Source organism: Musa acuminata, chromosome BXJ1-5 (assembly GCF_036884655.1).
Source record: "Musa acuminata AAA Group cultivar baxijiao chromosome BXJ1-5, Cavendish_Baxijiao_AAA, whole genome shotgun sequence".
Classification (NCBI taxonomy): Eukaryota; Viridiplantae; Streptophyta; class Magnoliopsida; order Zingiberales; family Musaceae; genus Musa; species Musa acuminata.
The window spans coordinates 19,756,017-19,780,123 of record NC_088331.1 but is presented as its reverse complement, the minus strand read 5'-3'; positions in this window follow the sequence as shown (position 1 = coordinate 19,780,123).

Below are 24,107 nucleotides of genomic sequence, written 5' to 3'. Positions count from 1 at the left end.
TTACCTATGGTTCCTTTGCCAATGATTTTACCCTTGTTGTCTCCGAATGTGACATAACCTTCATCTATGCTAGTGAGCTTAGAGAATTGAGATGGATCTCCGGTCATATGCCTTGAGCATCCACTATTAAGATACTATCTCTTGCTCCTAGCTTGTGATGGTGTATGTCTCTACAAGAAAGGATAATTTTTAGGTACCCATTTACTTTTGGGTGCCTCAAAATCTAATCTACATTGTTTATTATGTTGCATAGAGTTTATCATGGTTCCTTTAGGAACCCAAATCAGTTTGTTCGGGCTAATTTTCTTGAATGGACAATGATACATTTTATGTACATGTTTGCAACAAAAGTTGCATTTGCTTTGGTGCTGAACATGTAAGATAGGGCCTTTTATGAAGGTGGTTGGATTTTGGTGAGGACTTCTCACAAATCTGATTCCACTTCTTTTGGGAACGTGACCCTTATTTGTAAGGATCATGTTCAAAGACTTGATACCAACCTCGAATTTCTTCAAGGCGTCCATAAGTAGCAAGTTCTCCTTTTGGAGAGTTTCTAGATCATGACATTTTTCACATTGAGCTAAACTATCATGATATTCAGTTTTTAATTTATCAAAATTGCTAACTAAACTATCATGCTTATTTTTCAGCAATTTATATTTTCTACTAATTGTTTTGCATTCATTAAATAAGTTATGGAAGGCATTTAATAATTCATCAAATGATAAATCTGCATTAATTAAATTTGTTACCTCCTCTCTGATGGCCATTAGGGCATAATGAGCAACTTGCTCAGTGTTGGACTCCTCTTCTTCGGACGCTCTTGAGTCATCCCACGTTGCTTTGAGCGCCTTCTTCTTTGATGTTCTCTTCTTGGCTTGGGGACAATCACTTTGGTGGTGTCCCGACTTTTTGCACTCGTAGCAAATAACTTGATCCTTTTTGGGTTCAAATTTATTTTTTATGTCATTTTTAAACTTGTTTCTCTTAATGAATTTTTTGAATTTTCTTGTTAGAAGTGCCAAGTCATCGTCATAGTCCTCATCACTTAAGTTTTCTCTTAAGTGGTCATCTAAAGTTCTAAGTGCCATATCCTTCCTGTTCTTTGGAAGGATGTCTTCTTGCTCTTCATGAGCCTTGCAAGTCATTTCATAGGTCATTAATGACCCGATTAATTCTTCAAGAGGGAAGTTGTTTAAATCATTAGCCTCTTGAATAGCATTGACTTTAGGGTCCCAACTCTTAGGAAGGGATCTTAGAATCTTATTTACGAGCTCAAAATTCGAAAAACTTTTGCCGAGTCCTTTTAGACCATTAACGACATCCGTGAAACTGGTGTACATGTCGCATAGTCTCGCTTGGTTTTATTCGGAAAAGTTCAAAAGAATGTATCAAAAGATTGATTTTTTACTCTTTCACTCTACTTGTGCCTTTATGCGTCACTTCGAGTGTATGCCAAATATCAAATGCGGTTTCACAAATCGAAACACGATTGAACTCATTTTTATCAAGCGCACAAAATAAGGCATTCATAGCCTTTGCATTAAGAGCGAAACTTTTCTTCTCCAATTCATTCCAATCGATCATTGGAAGAGAAGATTTCGAAAATCCATTTTCGATAAGATTCCAAAGTTCAAAATCTATTGAAATAAGGAAGATCCTCATTCGGGTCTTCCAATAGGTGTAGTCCGTTCCATTGAACATGGGTGGACGTGTAATAGAGTGGCCCTCTTGGTTTCCAGCGTATGCCATCTCTCTTGGGTTTTAATCCATTTGAGAGTTAACCCCGCTCTAATACCAATTGTTAGGATCAAGAGCACTAAGAGGGGGGGGGGGGGGGGGGGGTGAATTATTGTAGCGGAAAACTTTTGACAATTTAAAATGACGTTCGTACAATAAAAGTGATTTCAGTATGAAAGCCGATTCGGAAATTGCTTTAACTTAGATTAGGCGAAGTGCAGTTAAAGTAAAGCTATGGAGGCAGTTTGATAAGATACTTATAAAAAAAAAAGTTTGTAGTTAAGATAGAGAACAGAAAGTAAATACAAACCGAGATTTAGAGTGGTTCGGTCAATCTTGACCTACATCCACTTTTGGCTTCCTCCTCCGATGAGGTCACCGACGTCCACTAGAGGTCTTCCTTCAATAAGTGAAGGCCAACCACCCTTTTACAGTTTCACTCCTTTTGACGGGCTTAGGAGACAACCCTTACAGAATTTTCTCTCCTCTCTTGAAATATCAAAACTTGGAAGAAAAGAGGGAGGATAACTAGCCTTTACAACAATTTTGAGCTCTAAAATCACAAAGTAAGATCAAGCTTTCGGTGCCCTTTCAGGCAGGAAAGGGTGGGGTATATATAGGCCCCAAACTGGTTTAAATTTGGAGCTCAAAAATATCTTTTCTTGGATTTTCGGGGTCCTGGCGATACTACCTCCTAACTGGGGTGGTACAATCGCCTGGCAGCTTGGAGACTAAGCCTTTGGGCGGTACCACCGTCTGACAGAGGCGGTTGCACCGCCTAGTCTCGCTCGGAGACTGAGCCCAGGCGGTGCCACCGCCTGACTAGGGCGGTTGCACCACCTAGATTTCCTAGGAGACTGAGCTCCTGGGCGGTGCCACCGCCGACCCTGGCGGTGTCGCCGCCTGGCAGGAATTCTGGTTCGAATGGGTTGATCCATTCGGCCCAATTTGGGTCTATCAAGGGCCCAATTGCCCCCAGATTAAGTTAATGGGATCACCTCTCATTCCTAACTTAATCTACATGCAAACTACGATATTTCTTAAGACATTTACTACAACTTGCTCTAGTGCGTCAATCGCTTCTTCCGACGAGCTTCCGGTGAACATCCGACGAGCCTTCGGCGATGCTCCAGCGGACTTCCGGCCAACTCCTGGACTTTGGATGATCCACTTGGCGAGTTCCAACGAGCTTCTTTGGCAAGCTCCTGGACTTCTCGGATTTGTTCTTGCAGAACCTCCGACGACCGTCCGGACTTCCGTCGAACTCTCGAACCCCCAACGTGATCATGGTCTTGACTCCGGCGCAACTCCTGCTGCATGTCTTACTTCCATCATAGTTAATCCTGCACACTTATCTCAACATATGGATTAGATAACAAATGACAATTGACTTCATCATCAAAATCTGAGATTCAACAATTTCCTCACATAATCATATCTAAGACTTATATGTCTTGACTTTCCATTATATATTTCACTATACGCACGAGCTAAAGTGGCTTGACTATTACAAAGTATAGAAATTGAATTCACACTCTTATAAGTCAATGGAATTTCTAATAGAAAGTCCCTCAACCATTTAGCCTCCTTTCCTGCATCTGCTAAAGTAATAAATTCTGATTCCATAGTTGAGTGAGTTATACACGTTTATTTCTTGCTCTTCCAAGAAACAGTGTCACCTCCCAAGGTGAACACCCAACCAGTAGTGGATTTGTTATCTCCAAAACTTGATATCCAACTTGCATCAGTATATCCTTCTAAAATAGGAGAAAATTTTGAGTATTATAGGCCATAATCTTTGGTTCATTTAAGGTACCCAAGAACTCTTTCAATAGCCTTCCAATGCTCTACATTTGGATTGCTAGTAAATCTACTCAATTTACTAACTACAAATGTTATATAAGGTCTTGTGCACTGCGTTGCATACATAAGACTTTCTATAGCACTTGAATATTCTAATTGAGCCACTGTTCTTCCAACATTCTTGACTAATTTGATACTTGGGTCAAACGGGGTATTTGCTTCTTTGATTTTTAAGTAACTGAATATCTCCAGTACTTTCTCTATTTAATGAGTTTGAATCAAAACATATCCCCCACTATTTCTTTTTTATCTTAATACCTAGTATAGCATCAACTTGCCCAAGATCTTTCATCTTAAATGTTGAAGATAGAAACCTCTTTGTTTCTACAATACCTTTCATGTTGTTGCTCACTATTAGCACATCATCAACATAAATACAAACTATCATCATATAGTCATCACAAGTTTCGAGATAAGCACATTTATCTGCAATATTATGAATAAATATATTAAAAAAAATTATTGCATCAAATTTCTCATGCCACTGTTTTGGAGCCTGCTTTAAACCATACAATGATTTAATAAGTTTACACACTTTATGTTTATTTCTTGGTAGAACAAAACCTTCGGGTTGTTCCATATATACCTCATCATCGAGGTCTCCATTTAGAAATGTCGTTTTGACATCCATTTGATGAGCATAAAGATAAAAAATTGATGCTAAAGAAAAAATAATTCTAATAGATGTGATCCAAGCCACATGAGCATATGTGTCAAAATAATATATTCCTTCCTTTTGTTGAAATCCTTTAACAACTAACCTTGCTTTCAACGTTTGAAGAGTGCCATTTGTATGATACTTCCTACAAAATATCCATCTACAACTAATAGGTTTAGAGGCAAAAGATAAATCGACAAGTTCCTAAGTGTGGTTTGACATAATAGAATCCATCTCATCATTAATAGCATCTTTTCAAAAAGCAACATTACGAGAGGCCATAGCTTCTTTAAATGTTTTAGGATCATCTTCCACTTGTAAAACAAGAGAAATAATTTTTTAGACTCTCTCATTAGTTCCTTCGATAAGGTAAAAATAAATACTTTGAGAATCAATTTCATCAAATCTTAATATTTTTGCTTTTCGTACACGAGTGCTTCTCCTTAATTCATGAGATTACTCTCCAATCTCTTGTGAACTTGATTGATGTCCAATCAAAGGAATATTAGGTTACTCACCAACCTTTTGAGATGTCTCTACTAGTGACTCTTCACTAGTTGGAGGATGAACATTATTACTTGAAGTCATTAACTATTCAAAGAACTCTACATCTCGAGATTCTATTATGATATTGGACTCCAAATTAAGAAGTCTATAAGCTTTGCTATTTGAAGCATAGCCTATAAATGAGTATTTGATTCCCTTAGATCCCAACTTTGTCCTTTGAGAATCATTATTCTTACAATATGCAAGACACCCCCATACTTTAAAATAACCAATGTTAAATTGTCTTCCTTTCCATAACTCATATGGAGATTGTTAGGATCGAGAGCACTAAGAGGGGGGGGGGTGAATTAGTGCAGCGGAAATCTTTCAGCGATTTAAAAACGAAAGCTGCGTTCATCCGATAAAAACGATTTCGATGTAAAAGCCGATTCTAAGATTACTTAAGATTAAGCGCAGTTTACATCTAAGCACAGTTTACGTCTAAACTCAGTTTGCGTCTAAATACAGTTTGCGTCTAAACGCAGTTTTGCGTCTAAACACAGTTTTACGTCTAAACATAGTTTTGCGTCTAAACTCAGTTTACGTCTAAACGCAGTTTTACGTCTAAATGCAGTTTGCGTCTAAAAGTAGTTTACGTCTAAAACACAGTTTTATGTCTAAACACAGTTTGCGCAGTTTGCGTCTAAACACAGTTTTGCGTCTAAACTCAGTTTACGTCTAAACGCAGTTTTACGTCTAAACGCAGTTTGCGTCTAAACGTAGTTTTACGTCTAAACGTAGTTTTACGTTTAAAAGAAGTTTACGTCTAAAACACAGTTTTATGTTTAAACACAGTTTGCGCAGTTTACGTTTAAACGCAGTTTTACGTCTAAACGCAGTTTGCGTATAAACGCAGTTTTACGTCTAAACGCAGTTTTACGTCTAAACGTAGTTTGCGTCTAAAACAGTTTCAAAGGGATCTAAACTTAGAAGCTAGTTCATAAAAGCGCAGAAGACAGTTTTGCAGAATCAAAACACAAACGTAAGCTGATCGTACGAAAAACACAGATTTACGTCTGAATGCAGATTCGAAAAAATCAGCACTTAGAACTTGTTCGTAAAGGCGCAGAGAGCAGTAGTTATGTAGGAGGTTTGCAGTAATGATAAGGTACTCGAAATAAAAGCAAACCAGAGATTTAGAGTGGTTCGGTCAGTCTTGACCTACTCCACTTTTGGCTTCCTCCTCCGACGAGATCACCGACGTCAATTAGCTGCCTTCCTTCAATGGGCGAAGGCCAACTGCCCTTTTACAGTTTCACTCCTTTTGACGGGCTCAGGAGACAACCCTTACAGATCCTTTCTCTCCTCTCATTACAACTCAAGACTTGAAGAACAGAAAGAGGAGAACTTTTGGACTTTATACAAATTTGAGCTCTTAGAATCACTGAAAAGATCAAGAATTCGGTGTGGATCTGTATCTCTTCAGTGCTGAATGGGTGGGGTATTTATAGGCCCCAACCCAATTCAAATTTGGAGCTCAAAACGATCAAATCCCGGAATTTCGGGATCAGGCGGTTACACCTCTTGACTGGAGAGGTTGCACCGCCTGGCAGAGCTCGAAGATCGAGCTCAGGCGGTGCCACCTCTCTGTCAGGGAGGTTGCACCGCCCAGTCTTGCTCGAAGACTGAGCTCAGGCGGTGCCACCTCTCTGTCAAGGAGGTTGCACCGCCCAGTCTTGCTCGAAGACTGAGCTCAAGCGGTTGCACCGCTTGACTGGAGAGGTTGCACCGCCTGGCAGGGCTCGAAACTTGAGCTCTGGGCGGTTGCACCTCTTGGCTGGGGCGGTTGCACCGCCCAGTCTCGCTGGGAGACATAGCCTGGGCGGTGCCACCTCCAACCCTGGCGGTGCCACCTCTTTTACTATTTCAGCTCACTTGGTTTGGCTCCAAACTTGGTCCAAACCAGTCCGAACTTGGGCCTAATTGGCCCATACTTGGGTTATAGGATTAACACCTAATCCTAACCCTAATTAACATGCTAACTATGAATTTAAAGACATTTTCTAAGCTATTACAAGGTCCGTAAGTCAAGACTTCTTCTGGCGAGCTTCCGGCAAACTTCCGGCGGTCTTCCGATGAACTCTCGGAAACAATTCTGCGGACTCCCGGCAAGCCCCTAGACTTCACGATTTGATCTTAACGAGTTCCAATGAGCTTCTTCGGCATGCTCCGATCTTTCTCGACGAGCTCCGCGAACTTCCAACGAACCTTCCAGCGAGCTTCCGAAAAACCCTTCGGCAAGCTCCTAACTCATTCTCGGCTAGTTCCGGTAGCATTCCCGACGATCCTTCGGACTTCCGTCGAACTCTCGAAATCCTTCGCGCTTGACTCCGACACTTTGTTTCACTTTATGTCTTCATCGTTATCATAGTTAATCCTGCACAACAAAACAAAACTTCGATCGAGACAATTAATCCTAAGCAATTAACCAAGTTGTCCGACATGTCATTGGTCCCTCGACGCTTCGTCCGATTCTTCGGCGCATCGTCCTCTCCTGCAGCCTATTGCCCAATCGGCCAGTTGACTCCGCAACTCCGATATCCTTGGCACAATACCCGCTCTTCTTGGCCCGATGCCCGAGTCCACGGCCCGAAGCCTTCTGTCGATACGTCGACCGATCCACCGGCCCGACGTCCAATCTTCTGACATGTTCCTTCGGCACAACATGATTTTCCTGCTTTAATTGTCTCATCCTGATCGAAGAATCCTGCGTCACTCAAAATGCAGATTAAATCATAAACATATATCAAGTAGTTTCATCATCAAAATACGAGATTCAACAATCTCCCCCTTTTTGATGATGACAACCACTTGATGACGAAGTTAAACTTAACTCCCGGAGTTTAAACAAACTCCCCCTATCAATATGCCATATTGATAGAACCTTGAATTCAAACTGAATTCAAGTCATTGCAATATTCATCATGAATACTTGCAACACGTCAACATGAACATATGCATAAACTTATGCATCACATGTCATGTCATCAACATACTTCTCCCCCTTTGTCATCAACAAAAAGGAGAAGTATCACAATTAATCGTTTGTGTGTGATATTGGTTCAACTCATTGCATGAAAATCATAATATCAAGTTTTATCATCATGCAATCTTGGAGCTAGAAGATTTAGCAAGTGTTACATCATGCTTAGAACATTCATGCTATCAAATTTTAGATATGCAAGTTTTATAGCATATAAGATAGCACTTTTGGTAATGTTCAAGATAGCAAGTTCTACAACATGCAAGCTAGCAAATTAGAGATGTTCAAGAAGGCAACTCTTGCTTCTTGAAAATTTTGCTCACTTTGCTAGATGCTCAAGTTAGCATTTTTGCCTCTTGAGATAGGCAAGATAGCACATTTGCTTCTTTTGAGATAGCAACTTTTTGCTTCTCTTTAGACCAACAAGCTAGCAATTTAGTTTTTGCATCTTCTTGACTTGTACAAGCTAGCTATCTCCCCCTTTGTCATTGTAAAAAAGAAAGAGAGAATACAGTTTTGTAGTTCTCTTTTCCTTTTACAACGATTTCAAAATCATGACAAATGATGTATAATCAAGTTATGAATGTCAAGACAATTTTTCATCATGAATATTTTATCATTGCATGCATCATTATCATAAATTGAAGTATTACATGCATGATATCATATCACCATTCATAATTACATTAATGTTTCAATATAACAATTTCTTCTCAAAATGTGTAACTTGGCACTCATAGCATTTTAAATCATGATTTACATCATATGCAATACATCACATCATAATTAGAAAGCACAAGTATTGCATGCATAATTGCACATCATAAATGTTTCATATCATGATGGTATCAATTTTGTCAAATTATATCCTACCATGCATGATCAAAATTTCTCCCCATTTTATCATTGAAAACAAGAAGAAAGTAGGGGGAAGAGCATAAAAGTGTTAAATATTTCAATCATTTCAAAGCATTTACATCATAGATCAAGTCATGATTCGTGATTCATCATAGAGCAAGTTAGTTTTCAATCATCACATAAGGCATTTAAGGAATTTTTGAAACATAGGAGAATGATTAATTTAAGCATACAATGTTTCAATCCAATTCAAGTCATGAATATCAATGCTTTCATATTGTGAGTATCAATTCATGAATACCACAAGATATTATTTGTGACTTCAATTTTGCAAGATCAAGATTATGATTTAGATAAAACTTATTCAAATCAAATCATTAACTTGAAATTCATAATCAAGTCATTAAAATTAATTTCGAGATTCACAAAATATCATGAAATCATTAATCTCGATCAGATGGGAAAAGCATTTTTTTTTAAGAGATTCTTTTTCATCTAAGCATGCCTTAGTCTTTATATACCAAATTATGATAAGCATGAAAGTTCAAGACATAAGGCAAAGAAATCTTGTATTATGAAATATATGATATCAAGGCTCATGATTCATTCGAAAAGATATAGTACAAAGAGCAACTTGAAACATTCTTATCAAGATCACATTTTAAAATATTCCAAGTTTCAAGATATCAATATGACACTTCATTAAATTGCATTTCATTTGAAGAACTCCTTTTTGATAAATGTAGGGAGCATAATGAACGATCTTGATTTATAAAGAGCTTTATGTTATAATTATCAAGATCATGATTTTAATAATTATTCTCTTTAGCAAAGAATCACAAAAGCACTTTATTTTTGCATAAGAAATCTCATTGTATTATGATTTATAAATTCTTTTTCTGCACATGAATCATAGGAGATATGAATGTGAAACAAATCTTTGCAAGCAAAAACACTATCATTCATATTTCAAGATGGAATTTATAAACAGGAATCATTTCATCAAATCCATTTTAGAAAAATATTTTTCATAAGTGTATGAGAAAATCCGATTGTTAGGATACCAATGAAATTAACACTTTCATATATTCAGACATGATTTTTGTTATAGATCTTGAAATTAAATCAAGAAGATCAAACAAGCTCATGATTTTGGATAACTTAAAATCTCATGCATAAAATTGTTAATAACCATTTAATATTACATCTTTATGCATTACTTTAAATCAAACGTGATTTCATTCAACAATGTTAATCAAACATGATACACATTATTACTTCTTAACCATGATCAAAATCATTTTGTTTGTTTATCATAAAATATGCAATATTATCATTTTCGAAATTATCAGCATGATCATAATTTTTGTATTTTTATTTTTAAACATGTAATTTTCAAGAAAATTAATTCTAAACTAAAAAAATATATATCATGAAAGCATCCAGTAATTTCAAAATAAACCAAAGGCATTTTAATTACCTCAATGTCGTAGGCTGGTAAGGCGTAGTTTGCCGCCTTGCTTTTGTTGACTTTCTTGTCTTCAGAGGAGCTCGATTCATCCCAATTTTTGTTCTTCTTCTTGCGTTTAAAGCAAGTAGTTCCATTCTATTTGCTTTTTGATTTTCGTTTCATTTGTAGTTTAAGTTCACCATCACTTAGCTTATGCTCGAGTGGTCTTCAAATGTTCTATGTCCCAAATCCTTCCTGTTCTTTGGAAGGTTGGTTTGTTCATCATTGTCCTCATCACTTGAGTCATCGCTCAAGTGGCATTCATTTGTCCAGAGTTCCAAATCCTTCCTGTTCTTTGGAAGGTGATTGTGTTCAACATGTTCATCATGTGCATTGTGCACCATTTCATATGTCATCAATGAACCAATTAGTTCTTCAAGTGGTAAGTTGTTTAGATTTTTAGCTTCTTGTATTGCAGTTACTTTTGAATCCCACTTTTTAGAAAGAGAATGCAAAATCTTATTTACGAGTTCAAAATCCGAAAAACATTTTCCAAGAGCTCTTAAACTATTGACGACATCCGTGAGACGGGTGTACATGTCGCCTATAGTCTCGCTTGGTTGCATTTGAAAAAGCTCAAAATTATGCAATAAAAAGTTAACTTTCGTGTCTTTGACTCTACTAGTTCCCTCGTGCGTGATTTCAAGAATTCGCCAAATGTCAAAAGCCGTTTCACACGTAGAAATCCGATTGAACTCATTTTTGTCCAATGCGCAAAATAAGGCATTCATAGCCTTTGCGTTTAAAGAAAAATACTTCTTCTCCAAATCCGACCATTCGTTCATCAGTTTGGAGGGAAGTTGAAAACCGTTTTCAATGATACTCCATAAGTCTAAATTCGTAGAAATCAAGAAAACTCTCATTCGAGTTTTCCAATAAGTGTAGTCCAATCCATTAAACAACGGTGGACGAAAGACCGAAAAGCCCTCTTGAAGAGCCATTTCTCTCAGGTGTAAATCCGAAATGAGAAATACCCCGCTCTGATACCAATTGTTAGGATCGAGAGCACTAAGAGGGGCGGGGTGAATTAGTGCAGCGGAAATCTTTCAGCGATTTAAAAACGAAAGCTGCGTTCGTCCGATAAAAATGATTTCGATGTAAAAGCCGATTCTAAGATTACTTAAGATTAAGCGCAGTTTATGTCTAAGCACAGTTTACGTCTAAACTTAGTTTGCGTCTAAATACAGTTTGTGTCTAAACGCAGTTTTGCGTCTAAACACAGTTTTACGTCTAAACGCAGTTTTACGTCTAAACTCAGTTTACGTCTAAACGTAGTTTTACGTCTAAACGCAGTTTGCGTCTAAAAGTAGTTTATGTCTAAAACATAGTTTTATGTCTAAACACAGTTTGCGCAGTTTGCGTCTAAACAAAGTTTTGCGTCTAAACTCAGTTTACGTCTAAACGCAGTTTTACGTCTAAACACAGTTTGCGTCTAAACGCGGTTTTACGTCTAAACGTAGTTTTACATTTAAAAGAAGTTTACGTCTAAAACACAGTTTTATGTTTAAACATAGTTTGCGCAATTTACGTTTAAACGTAGTTTTACGTCTAAACGCAGTTTGCGTCTAAACGCAGTTTTACGTCTAAACGCAGTTTTACGTCTAAACGTAGTTTGCGTCTAAAACAGTTTCAAAGGGATCTAAACTTAGAAGCTAGTTCATAAAAGCGCAGAAGACAGTTTTGCAGAATCAAAACACAAACGTAAGCTGATCGTACGAAAAACACAGATTTATGTCTGAATGCAGATTCGAAAAGATCAGCACTTAGAACTTGTTCGTAAAGGTGCAGAGAGCAGTAGTTATGTAGGAGGTTTGCAGTAATGATAAGGTACTCGAAATAAAAGCAAACCAGAGATTTAGAGTGGTTCGGTCAGTCTTGACCTACTCCACTTTTGGCTTCCTCCTCCGACGAGGTCACCGACGTCAACTAGTTGCCTTCCTTCAATGGGCGAAGGCCAACTGCCCTTTTACAGTATCACTCCTTTTGACGGGCTCAGGAGACAACCCTTACAGATCCTTTCTCTCCTCTCATTACAACTCAAGACTTGAAGAACAGAAAGAGGAGTACTTTTGGACTTTATACAAATTTGAACTCTTAGAATCACTGAAAAGATCAAGAATTCGGTGTGGATCTGTATCTCTTCAGTGCTGAATGGGTGGGGTATTTATAGGCCCCAACCAAATTCAAATTTGGAGCTCAAAACGATCAAATCCCGGAATTTCGGGATCAGACGGTTGCACCTCTTGACTGGAGAGGTTGCACCGCTTGGCAGAGCTCGAAGACCGAGCTCAGGCGGTGCCACCTCTCCGTCAGGGAGGTTGCACCGCCCAGTCTTGCTCGAAGACTGAGCTCAGGCGGTGCCACCTCTCTGTCAGGGAGGTTGCACCGCCCAGTCTTGCTCGAAGACTGAGCTCAGGAGGTTGCACCGCCTGACTGGAGAGGTTGCACCACTTGGCAGGGCTCGAAACTTGAGCTCTGGGCGGTTGCACCTCTTGGCTGGGGCGGTTGCACCGCCCAGTCTCGCTGGGAGACATAGCCTGGGCGGTGCCACCTCCAACCCTGGCGGTGCCACCTCTTTTACTATTTCAGCTCACTTGGTTTGGCTCCAAACTTGGTCCAAACCAGTCCGAACTTGGGCCTAATTGGTCCCTACTTGGGTTATAGGATTAACACCTAATCCTAACCCTAATTAACATGCTAACTATGAATTTAAAGACATTTTCTAAGCTATTACAAGGTTCGCAAGTCAAGACTTCTTCTGGCGAGCTTCCGGCAAACTTCCGGCGGTCTTCCGATGAACTCTCGGAAACCATTCTGCGGACTCCCGGCAAGCCCCTAGACTTCACGATTTGATCTTAACGAGTTCCAACGAGCTTCTTCGGCAAGTTCCGATCTTTCTTGACGAGCTCCGCGAACTTCCAACGAACCTTCCAGCGAGCTTCCGAAAAACCCTTCGGCAAGCTCCCAACTCATTCTCAGCTAGTTCCGGTAGCATTCCCGACGATCCTTCGGACTTCCGTCGAACTCTTGAACTCGCAACAAATCCTTCGCGCTTGACTCCGACACTTTGTTTCGCTTTATGTCTTCATCGTTATCATAGTTAATCCTGCACAACAAAACAAAACTTCGATCGAGACAATTAATCCTAAGCAATTAACCAAGTTGTCCGACATGTCATTGGTCCCTCGACGCTTCGTCCGATTCTTCGGCGCATCGTCCTCTCCTGCAGCCTATTGCCCAATCGGCCAGTTGACTCCATAACTCCGATATCCTTGGCACAATACTCGCTCTTCTTGGCCCGATGCCCGAGTCCACGGCCCGAAGCCTTCTGTCGATACGTCGACCGATCCACTGGCCTGACGTCCAATCTTCTGACATGTTCCTTCGGCACAACATGATTTTCCTGCTTTAATTGTCTCATCCTGATTGAAGCATCCTGCGTCACTCAAAACGCAGATTAAATCATAAACATATATCAAGTAGTTTCATCATCAAAATACGAGATTCAACAGAGATCTTATTCTTTTTAAAGGAAATTCTATTTAAAATATGACATGCAGCCAATAAAGCTTCTCCCCACAAATTATATGATAATTTAACATGCAACAACATAGCATTAATCATCTCTAGATAAGTTCTATTCTTTCCTTTTGCTAATCCATTTTGCTCTAAGTGTTCTAGGTGCTGAACATTCATGAATTATACCATGTTATTCACAAAACAAATTAAATTCATTATGAAAGTATTCTCCTCCTCTATCACTTCTTAAAACTTTAATTTTCTTCCCTAATTGATTTTGAACTTCTGTTTTATGTGCCTTAAAAGCATTAAAAGCATCATTTTTATGTTTCAATAAGTACGCATATGTGAATCTAGACATATCATCTATAAAAGTAATAAAATATCTATTACCTTCTCTTGTTAATATGTCATTTAATTCATATATATCAGAATGTATTAAATCTAACAAATTAGTATATCTTTCAACACTTTTGAAGGGTTTCTTTATCATCTTTGATTTAACATAAATTTCACATTTATTAAGATCATCAAAATGATAATTTATTAAGCCACACTTAACCATTCTTCTAATGGTGCTAGTTCCAATATGTGATAATCTATCATGCCATAATGAATAAGAATCAACAATATAAATAGAAGCAACATCTTTATTAAATTTAGAATCATTATCGACAATAGATAATTTGACCATTCCCTCAGCGGAATAGCCTTTTCCAACAAAAGTTTCATTATGGGATAGAATTAACTTCCCGGATTCAAATACAGATTTAATTCCAGGTTTGCTAAGGAGATTCTCACTCACTAAATTTCTACTCATATCTGGTACATGAAAAATATTAGTAAGAGTGACTTTCTTACCTGAAGTGAAAGTGAGTTCCACATTTCCCTTGCCAATCACCTTAGAACAAACTTCATTTCTCATTTGAATCTCTTGCCCTTCTATGGCTTCTTTGTAAGTCTTGAAGAGTGCCTTATCATAGCAAACATAGATGGTAGCACAAGTATCATACCACCAACCAAAAACCTTGCCAAATATGGCATTAACTTCGCTCACCGTAGCAATTATATTATCATCTCCCTCAACGGAGTTGACTTCCGGTTTCTGGCCCTTTTTAAATCTGTCATCCCTAACAAAATGATTAGGTTTTCCACAAACAAAACAACCTCCACTCTTTGACTTCTTAAATTTTCTTTGATCCCTTTTAGGGCCAAAATGATTCTCCTTATTTTGCTTGCCTTTGTTGGAATTCTTAGGCTGATTCACAATATTTACTTTTATATTGCCAAAAGAGTTCTCACTCTTATCTCTCATCCTCGATTTCTCCTTGATTCAAAGATGTTTTTGAATTTGCTTCAAAGTGATATCCTTGGAGTCATGCAAAATCTTCTTCCTATACCCTTTCCAAGATGAAGGCAACTTGGCTATTATAGTCCCTACTTGAAAAAGTTCAGGAAGTTCGATTTTTTCAGCCTTCAATTGATTAACAATGACCTGCAACTCATGCACTTGTGCCAACATTGGCTTGTCATCCACAAACTTACAATCAAAATATTTAGAAATTAAAAATTTCTTTGTACCTTCTTCCTCGGCATGATACTTGAATTCCAAAGCATTCCAAATTGCTTTTGCAGATGGTTCTACCATAAAAAGATCATAAAGCCGATCCGTAAGAGTATTGAGAATGTATCCTCTACACATGACTTCATCTTCATTTCTCTTCTTTTGTTCAACCTTGACTTCATCGGTGTCATCGTCGGTTGGATCAAGAATTTGTTGAAGATTTGAATCAAGCACATAGAAGATCTTGTCAACATGAACTTCATCTTGTCTTGCCAATGGGTAAAATTCATTCCATCAAAATGATCCAAACGAACAAAATCTTGATTCAATAATTTGATGGTATTTGTAGCCTCTATGGTGAGTTTGTATAAACTTACAAAATATTATTTTTAGATTGTTAGAAAAATATGACAAAGAAGAGGATAAAAACACTATAGAAATAAATAATAAACACAAGATCAAGAATACTATAGGAAATATATTTAGGCTTGAAACGTGTATAAACACTTTCCTAAAATTGATATTTGCACCATCTTCTCAATAAGATTGCTATGGGTTTGATGCAAATAGTTTTAGTGGATATGATAAGTCTTTAGAAGATCTATATTGAGCAAACAATAAAGAATCTTCAAAGAGAAATTAGATAATATCTAATTCAATCACTTGGAGAATAAAGAAGAAGAGTATGAAAGAGATGTCTTCATTATTTACCCTCAAATATCTATTTATAGATATTTTTCTCAAAAGACACAATCTTTGAAAAATAATTACCAAAATAACTATAAAAGAAACCACCTTTTCAAATAAATCTTTTGAAAAGAAATTCTTTTTTCTTTTTAATTTGAATAATTTATAACAGTCCATAAACTGTTTGAGAAATATAGAAAGACTAAATGATATAAGATATCCAAGAGCCTCTCCATGCTAGGATGATTGAGGGGATGCTGGTTCAGAACTTTGAACACTAAATCTTAATAAGTTTATTAAATAAAAATCTAAAATAGACAATGAACTTGAACGAAGGAAGAGGCCAAAGAAGAGGAAGGCAACCAAGGATGAATCAAGAACTTCCAAAGGTGAAATGGCGAATTGGGCTTTGACGGGCTTCGACTACAAGGTAAGTAACTCAACTCTCTTGAATTATTTTGAAATTACTTAAGGTTTTTCATGAGTGCTTAATTTAGATAGTAAAAAAAAAAAAATCTGCTTTTCAGAAATTATATCATGTTTTTCTTTTCAGCATCTTTGAAGAACTAAAAATTTGAACATGAAAAATATATTGCTAAGGTTTCATGCATGTTATGATTTGAAATATTGAATGATGTATGCAACATTATGGATGATATTCTTCATGATATGATTTCTTTGCATTGTTGTCTTGTATGCTTCATGTGATAATATGAATACATGAAACACTTATAATATGATTTTTATGTAATTCCTTGTATTCATGAAATGTTTATCTCATCACCTAATAATTCTTCTTGATATTCCTTATTTGATGAGAAGAATACATGAAATATTCATTAATTTGTTTTGATGTATACAAATAAGAAGTTTCGATCATGTATGGTAGGATGTAATTTGACAAATTTGGCACCATCATGTTGCAAAATAAATGATGATTAGGAATCATGCATTAATGATGATTGTATAATTTATGATTTGGCATGATGCATGCAATGATGAAATATTCATGAATTTGAAATGATGCATGCAATACTTATGACAATGATGTACATGATGTATTGCATATGATATGTATTATGAATGCTTTAAATGATGAATGTTTGGTATCATGATCAACATGTTGATAAATGCTTAAAAATTTTAATATTTGAGTATCATGTATGATATACCCATTAATGATGATTGATTTATTTTTCGGTATCATGCATGAAAAATAAGGCTTTTGAAATTATATATGTTTTAATTTGAATATATAATGATGCACAAATAAAATTGATACTTACCTTTGTCATAATCTGAAAATTAAAAAAAGGGTCTTCCCTTCTCTTTGACAATGACAAAGGGGGAGCAAGAATTTCTAGTGTGGACATCATGAAAAGAGGCAAACTAGCTAGCTTACACAATTCAAGAATTTCTAGTGTAGACATCATGAAAAAAGGGTCTTCTCTTCTTTTTACAATTTCACTCCTTTTGACGGGCTTAGGAGACAACCCTTACAGAATTTTCTCTCCTCTCTTTACAACTCAGAACTTGGAAGAAAAGAGGGAGAAGAACTTTTGGCTTTTTGTTATGACTCTAGCTAGGAGAGTCCTAATTGAGAGGGACATTCTGTTAGGACTCTAGCTAGGAGAGTCCTAATTGAGAGGGACACTCTGTTAGGACTCTAACTAGGAGAGTTCTAATTGAAAGGGACATTCTGTTAGGAGGTTTTTTCTTAGAGAAGAATTAGGAGTTGTAAGGGAATAAGAGTCTTGAGTATGAGTCATATTAGGAGTTGGTTAGAAGTAAGAGTCTTAAGTGGGAGTCCTATTAGGAGTTAGGGTTTAGAAGCCCTATAAATAGCCATGTATTCGTTCTCTTTTCTTAAGCAATGGATGAATCTTTTCTGCAGCCTTTGAGCAGCAACTTGGAGGGAGGAACCCCTATAGAGTTCCAAGGAGGCCGATCCCCTAAAGAGATCAACTCCAAGTTTAGAATCTGCAAGGGTTCTAACACCTGGTATCAGAGCAGCGTTCTTGGCGTCTCACTGCCCTTCCACAGCCATCCATCAACCCTCCACAACCATCCAAAGCAATTCCCACAATTGCTTAAAAGATCGTCGCCGAATTCCACCATCATCTCCACCACCGCAGATCAACCTTTGATCTCCCCGTGAATTGCAACAGGTTCTGGTTTCCTACCTTACTACTGTTGCAATTTATTTATCCCTATCCAAAAATCCAAAAAAAAAAAAAAATTCGTTCCTATATTGCTGCAAATTTTCATCGTAAGTTGCTGAAATTTTTCGACGAGAATTCTGCTATCGCAACTTACACCAATTTTCTTGCTGTTACTGTCGAAATTTTCTTAATGGACATCCTTGCTATTATATAAACTGAGATATTGCTGTCAACTCTCTCCTCAAATCTTTCAAATTTTTTGTGGAGATTTCGTCGAGAAACCGCTGTTTCTTCGACGATAATTCTGCTCTTACAAGACAACACAATTCTGCAGCAAACTTTCACTGATTTCTATCAAACCTATACATTCCTTTAACTCGTCAACAAAAGAGAGATCTTAACATCACAGATTTGGAGTCATATACTATGGCATCTGAGGAGGCAATCAATGCTAAATTTGAAGCCTTTGAGGCACGAATGGAGGATAAGATTCGGACTCTCCTTACCGAATTCAGTTTGGGCCGACCACCAAGCCCGAAGAAATCACATCAAGGAGAGAGCTCTAACCAATCATATCATGCCCAAAGAGATGACTTCCAAGAGAGGGGAGGCTCTATGACCGACCCCAACTATTCGCGCATGAGAGTGGACTTCCCTAGATGGGAAGAAGGAGACCCAATTGGTTGGATCTCGCGCGCTGAGCGATATTTTCGGTACCATAAAACTGCGGATGCATCCATGGTGGAAATTACAGCTATACATCTTGAAGGGGATGCCATACAATGGTTTGACTGGTTTGAACACACTTATGGAGCCCTTTCATGGCGACAATTCAAAGAAGGACTACTGATCCGCTTCGGACCAACTTATTACGAGAACATTGACGGACAACTAGCAAAGATCCGACAAACCTCCACCATTCAGGAGTACCAAACCAGGTTTGAAAGATTATCTAATCAAACTCGTGATTGGTCTGAAAAACAATTATTGGGGACTTTTATTGAGGGCTTAAAGCCGGAGATCCGGGGAGAAGTTAAGGCGTGACAACCATACACGCTTATGGCAGCCATCTCTTTCGCATGACTTCAAGAGGAGAGATTGAACCATGAAGCCCAGAGGACAAGGATCACTCCACGACCTACAATACTAAAGCCCTCAGCCCCCCCTACTATCAACCGAGTCCCTGCACCGAAAAGGTTAACAAGAGAAGAACTTCGGGAGCGATCTGCGAAGGGGTTATGTTGGCATTGCGACGAGCCGTGGAGCCACGAGCATCGCTGTAAAAAAGGTAGACTTATTATGATTGAACCAGTAGAAGAAGAGGTCATTGAACATCTAGAAGAGAGCCTTGAACATGAAGAAGAAGATATGGAAGAAGAGCCATAGCCGACCGACATTACGGTACACGCACTAGCCGGCTATTCAAATCCGCAAACGATGAAAGTTGGAGGCCTTCTCAAACAACAGCCGATCACTGTTCTCATCGACACGGGTAGCACTAATAACTTCCTGAATAGTAAGGTTGCTGCTCGGATGGCACTGCATATTGAAGGTTGCAGCAAGTTCGATGTAAAGGTTGCCGACGGTAGAATCCTAAAGTGCGACCAAAGATGCCCGCAGGTGAAACTATTACTGCAAGACCAAGAAATTATCACCAATTTCTTCCTCCTACCAATCGATGACTATGAGGTAGTACTTGGTATAGAATGGCTGACTACACTAGGTGATGTCTCTTGGAACTTTTCTAAATTAATTATGAAATTCTACTGTAAGGGCAAACAAATCATCCTACGCGGGAAGCGCGGAAGCAACGTTACCACTATTTCGACCCAACGAATGGAGAAAGTTTTACACAAGGTAAATGGTGCCTTTTTGATGCACCTCCAGCAGCAACCAGAGGGGAAGAAAATAGAATTTGAAGATCAAAATCTTGCCCAATTGCTTACTGAATTTGCCGACATATTTGCTGAACCGTGCGGTCTTCCTCCTTCTCGGCAACATGACCATCGAATTCCAATCCTTCCGGGCAAGCCACCAGCGAACACTCGACCATACCGATATCCTCACCTCTAGAAAGATGAAATTGAAAAGATCGTAAAGGAGATGCTTGAAACAGGGGTGAGTCGACCAAGTTGCAACCCCTATTCCTCACCGGTGCTACTTGTATGCAAGAAGGACGGAACTTGGCGGATGTGCATCGACTATCGAGCTTTAAATGGCATCACCGTCAAGGACAAATATCCAATACCAGTGGTGGATGAACTTCTTGATGAATTGAAAGGAGCTCGAGTCTTCACGAAATTGGACCTCCGATCCGGTTACCACCAAATTCGGGTATGTAACGATGACATTCCAAAAACTGCATTTCGCACACATGATGCCCATTATGAATTCTTGGTAATGCCTTTTGGACTCACTAATACTCCTTCAACCTTTCAAAGTCTCATGAATGATATATTTTGGAGCTTTCTTCGTAAATTTGTGCTGGTATTTTTCGATGATATTCTCGTTTACAGCCCTTCTCTTGAGACTCACTTTCAACATTTACGGATTGTTTTGACGACTCTTCGGGAGAATACTCTTTTTGTTAAGCAACCAAAGTGCAGCTTTCTCCAACAAAAAGTAGAGTACCTTGGGCATATAATATCAGAAGAAGGAGTGGCGGTAGACCCAACAAAAATTGAGGCAATGCAAGGCTGGCCGAAACCTACAAACGTGAAATTACTGTGGGGGTTCCTTGGACTAACGGGCTACTACCGAAAATTTGTTAAGGACTATGGGAAGATCAGTGCACCACTCACTTCTTTACTGAAAAAAGATGCTTTCCAATGGTCGGACAAAGCCTCTGTTGCCTTCGACAAAATTAAAGCAGCCATGACAACGACGCCGGTGCTTGCGCTACCAGATTTCAATAGACCCTTCATCATTGAGGCCGACGCATCTGGAGTCGGAATTGGAGCCGTTCTTATGCAAAATGGTCGACCACTCGCATACACTAGCAAGGCATTATCTCCCTCCCATCAAAATATGTCAGTATATGATAAGGAGATACTTGCCATTGTACACGCAGTAACGAGGTGGAGACCCTACCTGATCGGCCGGCGATTTCAAATTAAAACTGACCATAAAAGCCTAAAGTACTTTTTGGAGCAAAAGATATCATCCCCTGAGCAACAAAAATGGGTAACCAAACTTGGATTTGATTATGAAATTATTTACAAAAAGGGGAAAGAAAACGTTGTTGCATATGCACTCTCACGACTACCTGAACAAGCTAAGGTTTCAGCCATCTCCCTTCCTACCACTGGTCTCCTCGAGGACATTAGGGAAGAATGGAAGAAGGATCCATAGATCAACAAGATCATAAAAAAATTGGAGGAGGATCCAAGTGCAATAGCCCACTACACCTGGGATTCGAGGGATTTATGCTACAAAGGTCGCATTATGCTTATACCTGACTCCCCTTGCATCGCAATCATCTTGCATGAAATGCACTCTATACCTTCAGCAGGGCACTTTGGATTCCTAAGAACCTACAAAAGAGTGAAGCAAAATTTTTATTGGAGAGGGATGAAAAAAATTATTGCTGAATATGTGGCACAATGTGATGTATGTCAATAGCACAAGGGTGAAACTGTGGCAAATCCAGGGAAGCTACAACCACTACCCATACTAGACTCAGTGTGGATTGACATCTCCATGGACTTCATTAAAGGGCTGCCATCTTCCAAAGGTAAAAGCACGATTCTCGTGGTGGTTGATCGACTTACGAAATATGCTCATTTTTATACTGTGAGAAATCCCTACACTACTGCTAGTATTGCTCAGATTTTCATAGAAAATATTGTTAAACTGCATGGGATGCCAAGGTCCATCGTAAGTGATCGTGACAGGATCTTCACTAGTAAATTTTGGACCGAGTTATTTCAATTACAAGGCACCAAACTCAAGATGAGCACAGCATATCATCCACAAACTGACAGCCAAATAGAGGTGGTAAATAGGTGCTTAGAGACGTACCTCCGGTGTTTCGCTAGCGACAGACCAAAAGAGTGGGCAAAATGGCTTCCTTGGGTCGAATGGTGGTATAATACTATATATCATTCATCTACAAAATGTGCCCCTTATGAAGCATTGTATGGTCGACCAGCACCTGTGATTCCAAAGTATGTAATTGGCTCGGCCAAGGTAGATCAGGTTGACCAAGAATTGATTGATAGGGACAAACTCTTACAACTGTTAAAAGATAATCTCTCTACCGCTCAAGCCAGAATGAAGCAGCAAGCCGACACACGACGAAGTGAAAGAGAATTTTCAGTGGGAGATTGGGTTTATCTTCGCCTACAACCATACAAGCAACTCTCTATCAACACTCGAGCCTCCATGAAGCTATCCCCATGTTTTTATGGGCCCTATCAGATCACAAAGCGTATTGGAGCCGTGGCATACAGACTTAAATTACCTGAAGATGCCAAAATTCACCCTGTCTTCCACGTATCATGCCTAAAGCCCAAGTTGGGAGAACACGAGTCACCCCAGATCCAACTGCCCAACACAACTGAGGATGGAGTTATTCAAGCCCAACCACAGGTCATCCTCGATCGTAGGATCGTGATGCGTCGCCGACATCTCTCTACTAAAGTACTAGTGCATTGGAATAATCTACCACTTGAAGACGCCACATGGGAACCATATGAGGAGCTGAAGACCCGGTTCCCTGAGTTCATGGAATCTCAGCCTTGAGGATAAGGCTGATTTGAAGAGGGCGGGTCTGTTAGGACTCTAGCTAGGAGAGTCCTAATTGAGAGGGACATTCTGTTAGGACTCTAGCTATGAGAGTCCTAATTAAGAGGGACACTCTGTTAGGACTCTAACTAGGAGAGTCCTAATTGAAAGGGACATTTTGTTAGGAGGTTTTTTCTTAGAGAAGAATTAGGAGTTGTAAGGGAATAGGAGTCTTGAGTATGAGTCATATTTGGAGTTGGTTAGAAGTAAGAGTCTTAAGTAGGAGTCCTATTAGGAGTTAGGGTTTAGAAGCCCTATAAATAGCCATGTATTCCTTCTCTTTTCTTAAGCAATGGATGAATCTTTTCTGCAGCCTTTGAGCAGCAACTTGGAGAGCGGAACCCCTATAGAGTTCCAAGGAGGCCGATCCCCTAAAGAGATCAACCCCAAGTTTAGAATCTGCAAGGGTTCTAACACTTTTACAATAATTTTGAGCTCTAAGAATCACAGAAAAAGATCAAGATTTCAGTGTAAGTTCATGCCCTTTCAGTGCTGAATGGGTGGGGTATTTATAGGCCCCAACCTAGTTTAAATTTGGAGCTCAAAACTGTCAATTCCCGTAATTCCGGGATCAGGCGGTTGCACCTCCTGACTGGAGCGGTTGCACCACCTAGCAGAGCTCGAAGACTGAGCCTCTAGGCGGTGCCACCTCTTGTCAGGGGCGGTTGCACCTCCTGCCAGAGCTCGAAGACCGAGCTCAGGCGGTTGCACCTCCTGACTGAGGCGGTTGCACCTCCTGCCAGAGCTCGAAGACCGAGCTCAGGCGGTGCCACCTCTTGTTAGGGGAGGTTGCACCGCCCAATCTCGCTCGGAGAATGAGCCCAGGCGGTGCCACCGCCTGGCTAGAGCGGTTGCACCTCCCAGTCTCGCTCGGAGACTGAGCCCAGGCGGTGCAACCTCCTGCTTGGGCGGTTCAACCGCCTAGCAGAAATTAGGGTCCGAATGGGTTGATCCATTCGGCCCAATTTAGGTTTTTTAGGGGCCCAATTGCCCCAAGATTAAGTTAATGGGATCACCTCCCATTTCCAACTTAATCATTATGCTAACTACGATATTCCCTAAGACATTTACTGCAACTTGCTCCGACGCGTCAATCGCTTCTTCCGGTGAACTTCCGTCGATCATCCGATGAACCCTCGGTGATGCTCCTGCGGACTTCCGGCAAACTCCTGGACTTGCGACGATTCACTTGGCGAGTTCCAACGAGCTTCTTTGGCAAGCTTATGGACTTC